We start from the raw sequence: 12,510 nt of genomic DNA on the forward strand, positions 1-12,510 counted from the left end.
CTGTCCATCCAATCTCACTTTCTATTCTATCCACATTCTAACCATTCACTACGTTACTACATTTTTCATGAATTCCTCATTTCTTTTATTAATGACAATTTTGTATTTCTGGCCTTTGCTTCAGACACCACCACAAGTGGAATCATGTCTCCATCTACCCAATCAAACCACTTCGCTGTATCCTCCCATTGCAATGTTTCTTTAACCCTGACAGACTGTGGAGTTTCTGCTGCTTGATTGCAGTTCTTGCTTCCCGCCAGTAGATGTCACCTCACTCCAATACAGTGAAGTTTACAAATCTGAGAGAGACACAACAGGAAATAATTGTTCACATTATAGTGAATGTGTGGGATTTAGAAATACTAGGAGTGGAGACGAGTTATTATTGCACTCTGCTATTACATCTTTTATAATGGACTCCAGCATTTTCCCCACGACTGATGTCAGGCTAACCAGTATATAATTCGCTGTTTTCTTTCTGCCTCTTTTTTTAAATAGTGGAGTTACATTAACTGCCGTCCAATCCATTGGAACTGTTCCAGAGTCCATAGAATTTTGACAAAAGACCAGAAATGCATCTGCTATTTCAAGGGCCACTTCCTTAAGTACTCTGGGATGTAGATTATCAGGCCCTGGGGATTTATCGGCCTTCAATCCCATCAATTTCCCAAACATTCCCAACTAATACTGATTTCATACAGTTCCTCCTTCTCACTAGACCCTATGTTCCCCAACATTTCTGGGAGATAATTTGTATCCTCCTTTGTGAAGACAGATCCAAAGTATGTATTTAATTGGTCTGTCATTTCTTGGTTCCCCATTATAAATTCCCCCGTTTCTGACTGGAAGGGACCCACATTTGTCTTCACTACTCTTTTTCTCTTCACATATCTATAGAAGCTTTTACAGTCAATTTTGATGTTCTCTGCAAGCTTATTTCCACTTGTTAATCAATCCCTTTGTCCTCCTCTGCTAAATTCCAAACTGCTCACAATCTTCAGGTTTGCTGCTTGTTCTGGCCATTTTATATTTCTCCTCCTTGGATCTAATACTTCCCTTAATTTCTTTTGTAAGCCACAGTTGAGCCACTATTCCTGTTTTACTTTTGCACAGACAGGAATGAACAATTGTTGTAATTCATCCATGCGCTCTTTAAATTCTAGCCATTGCCTATCCACTGTCAACCCTTTAAGTAACGTTCCCCAATCTAACATAGCCAACTCCCGCCTCATACCTTCATAATTTCCTTTGTTTAGATTCAAGACCCGAGTCTCGGAATCAACTCTCTCACTCTCCATCTTAATGAAGAAGTTTATCATATTATGGGCGCACTTCCCCAAGGGACCCCACACAACAAGATTGTTAACTAATCCTTTCTCATTACACAATACCCAGTCCAGGATGGCCTGTTCTCTAGAGGTGTTATACACCTCTATCAATTCTCCACTCAATCTCCTTTGATATAGGCAGAATAATCCTAGCTTTTCCAACCTAACCTTGTAACTAAAATCCCCCATCCCTGGATCCATTCTGGTAAATCGCCTCTGCGTCCTCTCAAGGACCCTCACATTCTTTCTCAAGTCTGCTGAGCAGAACTGAAAGCAACACTCCAATTGGGGCCTAACCAGAGTTTTATAATGGTTCAGCATAACTTCCCTGCTTTTGTACTCAATGCCTCTATTTATAAAGCCCAAGATCCCATATGCTTTGCAAACCACTCTCGCAATATGTCTTCCCACCTTCAAAGATTGATGCACATGAACCCCAAGTCCCTCTATTCCAGCACACTCTTTAGAACTGTGCCATTAAGTATATATTGCCTCTCCCTATTCCTTATGCCAAAATACATCACCTCACACTTGTCACTATTAAATTCCATCTGCCACCTGTCTGCCCATTCTGCTAGCCTATCACTGTCCTGTTGCAGGCTGTTCATATCATCCTCACTGTTTGCCACTCCTCCACGTTTGGTGTCATCGGCATATTTTGAGATTCTACTCTGTATTCCAAGATCCAAGTCACTTACCTTTAGCAAAAAAAGCAGTGGTTCTAGCACTGACCCTTGGGGAACACCACTGTCGACTATCCTCCAGTCTGACAAAGAACCATTTAATAAGACTCGCTGTTTTCTGTCCTTAAACCAATTTTCTATCCAATTGGACACTGACCCTCCTATACCACGAACCTCAATTTTGTTAACCGCCCTTTTATGTGGTACCTTGTCAAACGCTTCCTTAAAATCCATATAAACAACATCCACTGCATTCCCTTCATCAACCTGCTCTGTTAGTTCATCAGAAAATGCAGTTAGATTAGTCAAGCATGAACTCCCATTTATAATTCCATGCTCACTCTCCTTAATTAAGTCAAACCTCTCCAAGTGACTGTTGATTTTTTACCCTGATTATTCTTTCTAAAACCTTACCCACCGCTGCTGTTAATCTAACTAGCCTGTAGTTACCCGGACTGTCCTTACACCCTTTCTTGAATAAGGGTGTCGCATTTGCCACTGTTTAATCCTCTGGCACCTCCCCCGTATCCAGGGAAGATTGGAAGATTATAGCAAGCCCTTCCGTTATCTGCATCCGCATTTCCTTTCGCAACCTGGGATGTGAGCCATCCGGACCAGGTGATTTATCTTCCCTGAGCACAGCCAGCCTTTTTAGTACCTCCCTCTCCTAATTTGTACTCTCTCCATTGTCTCTACTCTCTTCACTTCGACTGATATTTTGTCAAATTCCACTTCCTTAGTGATCACTGATGCAAAGTACTCATTAAGTAGATTAACATTGCCCTGCACCTCTAAGCTTATATTATCCTTTTTGTCCCTAATAGGCCCGACTCAACCTCTTACTACCCACTTATCATTTACATGCTGCTCGAAGATTTTTGGGTTTCCTTTCATGTTGACTGCCAGTCTATTCTCATAGAAATAGAGAATAAGCAAATATAGAAGATGTAAGTATTTCCCATCCTTGATGAGGTGGAATTTTTTATGCTGTGGTTAGTAATGACTTGGCCCACGAGTGTGGTGGAAGCAGAGACAATCAATGATTTGAAAAGGAAATTGGATGGATACTTGAAGGAAAGAAACTTGCAGGAGGAAAGGGATCGAGCTGGTGAGTAGAACTGACTAGATTGCTCCGGGGAGAGCCAGCATGGACGTGATAGGCCAAACGACCACCTTCTATGTTGTAAATGACTCTGTGTTGTTTCTCAAATTCAATCCACTGGTGCTTGGGAAATAATCTCAAAGTAAATTGTGCAACCAGAAAATCAGAACCAAGGCAAGGGACGCATAAGGAAGCAAAATTGCTGAAACCCGGGATTGAATCAGGGACCTTTAGATCTTCAGTCTAACGCTCTCCCAACTGAGTTTTTCAGCCCTACATTAACATTGGCTTGGTGTCCTTGTTTTGGAAGAAAATACATACATTCAAGTTTTCCAAAAAATTAAAGAACACAACATGTGAGTAATATTCCCCATTGCTTTCTCAGTACTGATGGATTGTGAAGCGGGAGACAGCCAGAAGTGCCACTGAGCCGCACAGACCCCGAGCTGAGAATGAAATGAGATCAAATTCAATCTTTCATAGTGAGATGCTGCTGAGAGGTAAGAGTCCTGAATCAAAGCGAGACTTGCTCATTTCAAACACTCCCTGTACTCTCTGCTCATGAAGCCTTAAAAAAGGGAAAAACAGAATGGCACTCAAACTCATAACCCTGTCATTAAAAGTCTCATGTTCGACTGACAGAACTGTCACTTCTACTCGGTCTCTTATTGGATGGATGCAACTCCAACGCAGAGATGGCATTCAAATCCTCCCATGGGTCCACATGTCAGACTGAGTTCCATGTTCTAGACTCAAGCAAAGGAAATCTGCTCATTTCCAAAACTATCAGCGAATTGAAGCTGATTACAATCAACATCATCAGAGGTCAGAACTACCTGGTGAAAGAAGACACCCTGAAGAAGGATCCACAATTATTCAAAGGCATCGACAAAGTGAAAAACAAGAAAATCGATGAGTCAATGCAAGCCAAACAACAGAAACACTGAAGAATTCCAGTCCAGAACCCAGTCCTGTTGTTTTTGGAGTCAGGTCACAATTACAGCAACAACTTTATATTCCCACTTGGCTATCTGTACATTTAGTTAATTACAATTTTGTCGACAAGCTCTTTGAATCCAGTTGTCTGGTCCTCAAGCCAGCTCCGTTTGGAAGTCAATTCCACCTTCTGCAAGCCTGAAACCAATAGATAACCTTAATCTAAAAATGCCAGCAGACCAGGGCTCGTCCAGGACTTAAACCCAGGATTTCTCGCATGTTAATTAACCATACTCGCTAAGCGAGAATCATACCCCTAGACCAATGAGCCACTGACAGGTCAGGCTTTATTAGCTGCTGTGGAATTTCACTGGAACCCCCCAGCCAATCATCCATTTTTTTTCAGATCAAAGCAACATCCTGCAAATGCTGAAATAAAAACAGAAAGTGCTGGAAATGTTCAGCAGCTCTGGCAGCATCTGTGCTGTGAGAAACACAGTTAACGTTTCTGGGCACTCACCTTTTGTTTCAGCCATCCTTTCAGACTGCTTCTGTCCATCCAATCTCACTTTCTATTCTATCCACATTCTAACCATTCACTACGTTACTACATTTTTCATGAATTCCTCATTTCTTTTATTAATGACAATTTTGTATTTCTGGCCTTTGCTTCAGACACCACCACAAGTGGAATCATGTCTCCATCTACCCAATCAAACCACTTCGCTGCATCCTCACATTGCAATGTTTCTTTAACCCTGACAGACTGTGGAGTTTCTGCTGCTTAATTGCAGTTCTTGCTTCCCGCCAGTAGATGTCACCTCACTCCAATACAGTGAAGTTTACAAATCTGAGAGAGACACAACAGGAAATAATTGTTCACATTATAGTGAATGTGTGGGATTTAGAAATACTAGGAGTGGAGACGAGTTATTATTGCACTCTGCTATTACATCTTTTATAATGGACTCCAGCATTTTCCCCACGACTGATGTCAGGCTAACCGGTATATAATTCGCTGTTTTCTTTCTGCCTCTTTTTTTAAATAGTGGAGTTACATTAACTACCATCCAATCCATTGGAACTGTTCCAGAGTCTATAGAATTTTGAAAAAAGACCAGAAATGCATCTGCTATTTCAAGGGCCACTTCCTTAAGTACTCTGGGATGTAGATTATCAGGCCCTGGGGATTTATCGGCCTTCAATCCCATCAATTTCCCAAACATTCCCAACTAATACTGATTTCATACAGTTCCTCCTTCTCACTAGACCCTATGTTCCCCAACATTTCTGGGAGATAATTTGTATCCTCCTTTGTGAAGACAGATCCAAAGTATGTATTTAATTGGTCTGTCATTTCTTGGTTCCCCATTATAAATTCCCCCATTTCTGACTGGAAGGGACCCACATTTGTCTTCACTACTCTTTTTCTCTTCACATATCTATAGAAGCTTTGACAGTCAATTTTGATGTTCTCTGCAAGCTTATTTCCACTTGTTAATCAATCCCTTTGTCCTCCTCTGCTAAATTCCAAACTGCTCACAATCTTCAGGTTTGCTGCTTGTTCTGGCCATTTTATATTTCTCCTCCTTGGATCTAATACTTCCCTTAATTTCTTTTGTAAGCCACAGTTGAGCCACTATTCCTGTTTTACTTTTGCACAGACAGGAATGAACAATTGTTGTAATTCATCCATGCGCTCTTTAAATTCTAGCCATTGCCTATCCACTGTCAACCCTTTAAGTAACGTTCCCCAATCTAACATAGCCAACTCCCGCCTCATACCTTCATAGTTTCCTTTGTTTAGATTCAAGACCCGAGTCTCGGAATCAACTCTCTCACTCTCCATCTTAATGAAGAAGTTTATCATATTATGGGCGCACTTCCCCAAGGGACCCCACGCAACAAGATTGTTAACTAATCCTTTCTCATTACACAATACCCAGTCCAGGATGGCCTGTTCTCTAGAGGTGTTATACACCTCTATCAATTCTCCACTCAATCTCCTTTGATATAGGCAGAATAATCCTAGCTTTTCCAACCTAACCTTGTAACTAAAATCCCCCATCCCTGGATCCATTCTGGTAAATCGCCTCTGCGTCCTCTCAAGGACCCTCACATTCTTTCTAAAGTCTGCTGAGCAGAACTGAAAGCAACACTCCAATTGGGGCCTAACCAGAGTTTTATAATGGTTCAGCATAACTTCCCTGCTTTTGTACTCAATGCCTCTATTTATAAAGCCCAAGATCCCATATGCTTTGCAAACCACTCTCGCAATATGTCTTCCCACCTTCAAAGATTGATGCACATGAACCCCAAGTCCCTCTATTCCAGTACACTCTTTAGAACTGTGCCATTAAGTATATATTGCCTCTCCCTATTCCTTATGCCAAAATACATCACCTCACACTTGTCACTATTAAATTCCATCTGCCACCTGTCTGCCCATTCTGCTAGCCTATCACTGTCCTGTTGCAGGCAGTTCATATCATCCTCACTGTTTGCCACTCCTCCAAGTTTGGTGTCATCGGCATATTTTGAGATTCTACTCTGTATTCCAAGATCCAAGTCACTTACCTTTAGCAAAAAAAGCAGTGGTTCTAGCACTGACCCTTGGGGAACACCACTGTCGACTATCCTCCAGTCTGACAAAGAACCATTTAATAAGACTCGCTGTTTTCTGTCCTTAAACCAATTTTCTATCCAATTGGACACTGACCCTCCTATACCACGAACCTCAATTTTGTTAACCGCCCTTTTATGTGGTACCTTGTCAAACGCTTCCTTAAAATCCATATACACAACATCCACTGCATTCCCTTCATCAACCTGCTCTGTTAGTTCATCAGAAAATGCAGTTAGATTAGTCAAGCATGAACTCCCATTTATAAATCCATGCTCACTCTCCTTAATTAACTCGAACCTCTCCAAGTGACTGTTGATTTTTTACCCTGATTATTCTTTCTAAAACCTTACCCACCGCTGCTGTTAATCTAACTAGCCTGTAGTTACCCGGACTGTCCTTACACCCTTTCTTGAATAAGGGTGTCGCATTTGCCACTGTTTAATCCTCTGGCACCTCCCCCGTATCCAGGGAAGATTGGAAGATTATAGCAAGCCCTTCCGTTATCTGCATCCGCATTTCCTTTCGCAACCTGGGATGTGAGCCATCCGGACCAGGTGATTTATCTTCCCTGAGCACAGCCAGCCTTTTTAGTACCTCCCTCTCCTAATTTGTACTCTCTCCATTGTCTCTACTCTCTTCACTTCGACTGATATTTTGTCAAATTCCACTTCCTTAGTGATCACTGATGCAAAGTACTCATTCAGTAGATTAACATTGCCCTGCACCTCTAAGCTTATATTATCCTTTTTGTCCCTAATAGGCCCGACTCAACCTCTTACTACCCACTTATCATTTACATGCTGCTCGAAGATTTTTGGGTTTCCTTTCATGTTGACTGCCAGTCTATTCTCATAGAAATAGAGAATAAGTAAATATAGAAGATGTAAGTATTTCCCATCCTTGATGAGGTGGAATTTTTTATGCTGTGGTTAGTAATGACTTGGCCCACGAGTGTGGTGGAAGCAGAGACAATCAATGATTTGAAAAGGAAATTGGATGGATACTTGAAGGAAAGAAACTTGCAGGAGGAAAGGGATCGAGCTGGTGAGTGGAACTGACTAGATTGCTCCGGGGAGAGCCAGCATGGACGTGATAGGCCAAATGACCACCTTCTATGTTGTAAATGACTCTGTGTTGTTTCTCAAATTCAATCCACTGGTGCTTGGTAAATAATCTCAAAGTAAATTGTGCAACTGGAAAATCAGAACCAAGGCAAGGGACACATAAGGAAGCGAAATTGCTGAAACCCAGGATTGAACCAGGGACCTTTAGATCTTCAGTCTAACACTCTCCCAACTGAGCTATTTCAGCTCTACATTAACAATGGATTGGTGTCCTTGTTTTGGAAGAAAATACATACATTCAAGCTTTCCAAAAAATTAAAGAACACAACATGTGAGTAATATTCCCCATTGCTTTCTCAGTACTGATGGATTGTGAAGCGGGAGACAGCCAGAAGTGCCACTGAGCCGCACAGACCCCGAGCTGAGAATGAAATGAGATCAAATTCAATCTTTCATAGTGAGATGCTGCTGAGAGGTAAGAGTCCTGAATCAAAGCGAGACTTGCTCATTTCAAACACTCCCTGTACTCTCTGCTCATGAAGCCTTAAAAAAGGGAAAAACAGAATGGCACTCAAACTCACAACCCTGCCATTAAAAGTCTCATATTCGACTGACAGAACTGTCACTTCTACTCGGTCTCTTATTGGATGGATGCAACTCCAACGCAGAGATGGCATTCAAATCCTCCCATGGGTCCACATGTCAGACTGAGTTCCAAGTTGTAGACTCAAGCAAAGGAAATCTGCTCACTTCCAAAACTATCAGCGAATTGAAGCTGATTACAATCAACATCATCGGAGGTCAGAACTACCTGGTGAAAGAAGACACCCTGAAGAAGGATTCACAATTATTCAAAGGCATCGACAAAGTGAAAAACAAGAAAATCGATGAGTCAATGCAAGCCAAACAACAGAAACACTGAAGAATTCCATTCCATTCCAGTCCAGATGTTTTTGGAGTCAGGTCACAATTACAGCAACAACTTTATATTCCCACTTGGCTATCTGTACATTTAGTTAATTGCTATTTTGTCGACAAGCTCTTTGAATCCAGTTGTCTGGTCCTCAAGCCAGCTCCGTATGGAAGTCAATTCCACCTTCTGCAAGCCTGAAACCAATAGATAACCTTAATCTAAAAATGCCAGCAGACCAGGGCTCGTCGGGGACTTGAACCCGGGATCTCTCGCATGTTAATTAACCATACTCCCTAAGCAAGAATCATACCCCTAGACCAACGAGCCACTGATAGATCAGGCTTTATTAGCTGCTGTGGAATTTCACTGGAACCCCCCAGCCAATCATCCATTTTTTTTCAGATCAAAGCAACATCCTGCAAATGCTGAAATAAAAACAGAAAGTGCTGGAAATGTTCAGCAGCTCTGGCAGCATCTGTGCTGTGAGAAACACAGTTAACGTTTCAGGGCACTCACCTTTTGTTTCAGCCATCCTTTCAGACTGCTTCTGTCCATCCAATCTCACTTTCTATTCTATCCACATTCTAACCATTCACTACGTTACTACATTTTTCATGAATTCCTCATTTCTTTTATTAATGACAATTTTGTATTTCTGGCCTTTGCTTCAGACACCACCACAAGTGGAATCATGTCTCCATCTACCCAATCAAACCACTTCGCTGTATCCTCCCATTGCAATGTTTCTTTAACCCTGACAGACTGTGGAGTTTCTGCTGCTTGATTGCAGTTCTTGCTTCCCGCCAGTAGATGTCACCTCACTCCAATACAGTGAAGTTTACAAATCTGAGAGAGACACAACAGGAAATAATTGTTCACATTATAGTGAATGTGTGGGATTTAGAAATACTAGGAGTGGAGACGAGTTATTATTGCACTCTGCTATTACATCTTTTATAATGGACTCCAGCATTTTCCCCACGACTGATGTCAGGCTAACCAGTATATAATTCGCTGTTTTCTTTCTGCCTCTTTTTTTAAATAGTGGAGTTACATTAACTGCCGTCCAATCCATTGGAACTGTTCCAGAGTCCATAGAATTTTGACAAAAGACCAGAAATGCATCTGCTATTTCAAGGGCCACTTCCTTAAGTACTCTGGGATGTAGATTATCAGGCCCTGGGGATTTATCGGCCTTCAATCCCATCAATTTCCCAAACATTCCCAACTAATACTGATTTCATACAGTTCCTCCTTCTCACTAGACCCTATGTTCCCCAACATTTCTGGGAGATAATTTGTATCCTCCTTTGTGAAGACAGATCCAAAGTATGTATTTAATTGGTCTGTCATTTCTTGGTTCCCCATTATAAATTCCCCCGTTTCTGACTGGAAGGGACCCACATTTGTCTTCACTACTCTTTTTCTCTTCACATATCTATAGAAGCTTTTACAGTCAATTTTGATGTTCTCTGCAAGCTTATTTCCACTTGTTAATCAATCCCTTTGTCCTCCTCTGCTAAATTCCAAACTGCTCACAATCTTCAGGTTTGCTGCTTGTTCTGGCCATTTTATATTTCTCCTCCTTGGATCTAATACTTCCCTTAATTTCTTTTGTAAGCCACAGTTGAGCCACTATTCCTGTTTTACTTTTGCACAGACAGGAATGAACAATTGTTGTAATTCATCCATGCGCTCTTTAAATTCTAGCCATTGCCTATCCACTGTCAACCCTTTAAGTAACGTTCCCCAATCTAACATAGCCAACTCCCGCCTCATACCTTCATAGTTTCCTTTGTTTAGATTCAAGACCCGAGTCTCGGAATCAACTCTCTCACTCTCCATCTTAATGAAGAAGTTTATCATATTATGGGCGCACTTCCCCAAGGGACCCCACACAACAAGATTGTTAACTAATCCTTTCTCATTACACAATACCCAGTCCAGGATGGCCTGTTCTCTAGAGGTGTTATACACCTCTATCAATTCTCCACTCAATCTCCTTTGATATAGGCAGAATAATCCTAGCTTTTCCAACCTAACCTTGTAACTAAAATCCCCCATCCCTGGATCCATTCTGGTAAATCGCCTCTGCGTCCTCTCAAGGACCCTCACATTCTTTCTAAAGTCTGCTGAGCAGAACTGAAAGCAACACTCCAATTGGGGCCTAACCAGAGTTTTATAATGGTTCAGCATAACTTCCCTGCTTTTGTACTCAATGCCTCTATTTATAAAGCCCAAGATCCCATATGCTTTGCAAACCACTCTCGCAATATGTCTTCCCACCTTCAAAGATTGATGCACATGAACCCCAAGTCCCTCTATTCCAGCACACTCTTTAGAACTGTGCCATTAAGTATATATTGCCTCTCCCTATTCCTTATGCCAAAATACATCACCTCACACTTGTCACTATTAAATTCCATCTGCCACCTGTCTGCCCATTCTGCTAGCCTATCACTGTCCTGTTGCAGGCAGTTCATATCATCCTCACTGTTTGCCACTCCTCCAAGTTTGGTGTCATCGGCATATTTTGAGATTCTACTCTGTATTCCAAGATCCAAGTCACTTACCTTTAGCAAAAAAAGCAGTGGTTCTAGCACTGACCCTTGGGGAACACCACTGTCGACTATCCTCCAGTCTGACAAAGAACCATTTAATAAGACTCGCTGTTTTCTGTCCTTAAACCAATTTTCTATCCAATTGGACACTGACCCTCCTATACCACGAACCTCAATTTTGTTAACCGCCCTTTTATGTGGTACCTTGTCAAACGCTTCCTTAAAATCCATATACACAACATCCACTGCATTCCCTTCATCAACCTGCTCTGTTAGTTCATCAGAAAATGCAGTTAGATTAGTCAAGCATGAACTCCCATTTATAAATCCATGCTCACTCTCCTTAATTAACTCGAACCTCTCCAAGTGACTGTTGATTTTTTACCCTGATTATTCTTTCTAAAACCTTACCCACCGCTGCTGTTAATCTAACTAGCCTGTAGTTACCCGGACTGTCCTTACACCCTTTCTTGAATAAGGGTGTCGCATTTGCCACTGTTTAATCCTCTGGCACCTCCCCCGTATCCAGGGAAGATTGGAAGATTATAGCAAGCCCTTCCGTTATCTGCATCCGCATTTCCTTTCGCAACCTGGGATGTGAGCCATCCGGACCAGGTGATTTATCTTCCCTGAGCACAGCCAGCCTTTTTAGTACCTCCCTCTCCTAATTTGTACTCTCTCCATTGTCTCTACTCTCTTCACTTCGACTGATATTTTGTCAAATTCCACTTCCTTAGTGATCACTGATGCAAAGTACTCATTCAGTAGATTAACATTGCCCTGCACCTCTAAGCTTATATTATCCTTTTTGTCCCTAATAGGCCCGACTCAACCTCTTACTACCCACTTATCATTTACATGCTGCTCGAAGATTTTTGGGTTTCCTTTCATGTTGACTGCCAGTCTATTCTCATAGAAATAGAGAATAAGTAAATATAGAAGATGTAAGTATTTCCCATCCTTGATGAGGTGGAATTTTTTATGCTGTGGTTAGTAATGACTTGGCCCACGAGTGTGGTGGAAGCAGAGACAATCAATGATTTGAAAAGGAAATTGGATGGATACTTGAAGGAAAGAAACTTGCAGGAGGAAAGGGATCGAGCTGGTGAGTGGAACTGACTAGATTGCTCCGGGGAGAGCCAGCATGGACGTGATAGGCCAAATGACCACCTTCTATGTTGTAAATGACTGTGTTGTTTCTCAAATTCAATCCACTGGTGCTTGGTAAATAATCTCAAAGTAAATTGTGCAACTGGAAAATCAGAACCAAGGCAAGGGACACATAAGGAAGCGAAAT

General features: G+C 41.7%; 1 non-coding gene across 1 annotated transcript; it reads right to left on the bottom strand.

Moving 5' to 3' along the window:
• Positions 1-7,913: 7,913 nt before the first annotated feature.
• Positions 7,914-7,986, bottom strand: trnaf-gaa (transfer RNA phenylalanine (anticodon GAA)). Its single transcript has one exon. It is a non-coding gene; the product is annotated as a tRNA-Phe (tRNA).
• Between the last annotated feature and the right edge of the window lie 4,524 nt (positions 7,987-12,510).

This window comes from Heterodontus francisci, chromosome 35, assembly GCF_036365525.1.
Source record: "Heterodontus francisci isolate sHetFra1 chromosome 35, sHetFra1.hap1, whole genome shotgun sequence".
In the NCBI taxonomy this organism is placed as follows: domain Eukaryota; kingdom Metazoa; phylum Chordata; class Chondrichthyes; order Heterodontiformes; family Heterodontidae; genus Heterodontus; species Heterodontus francisci.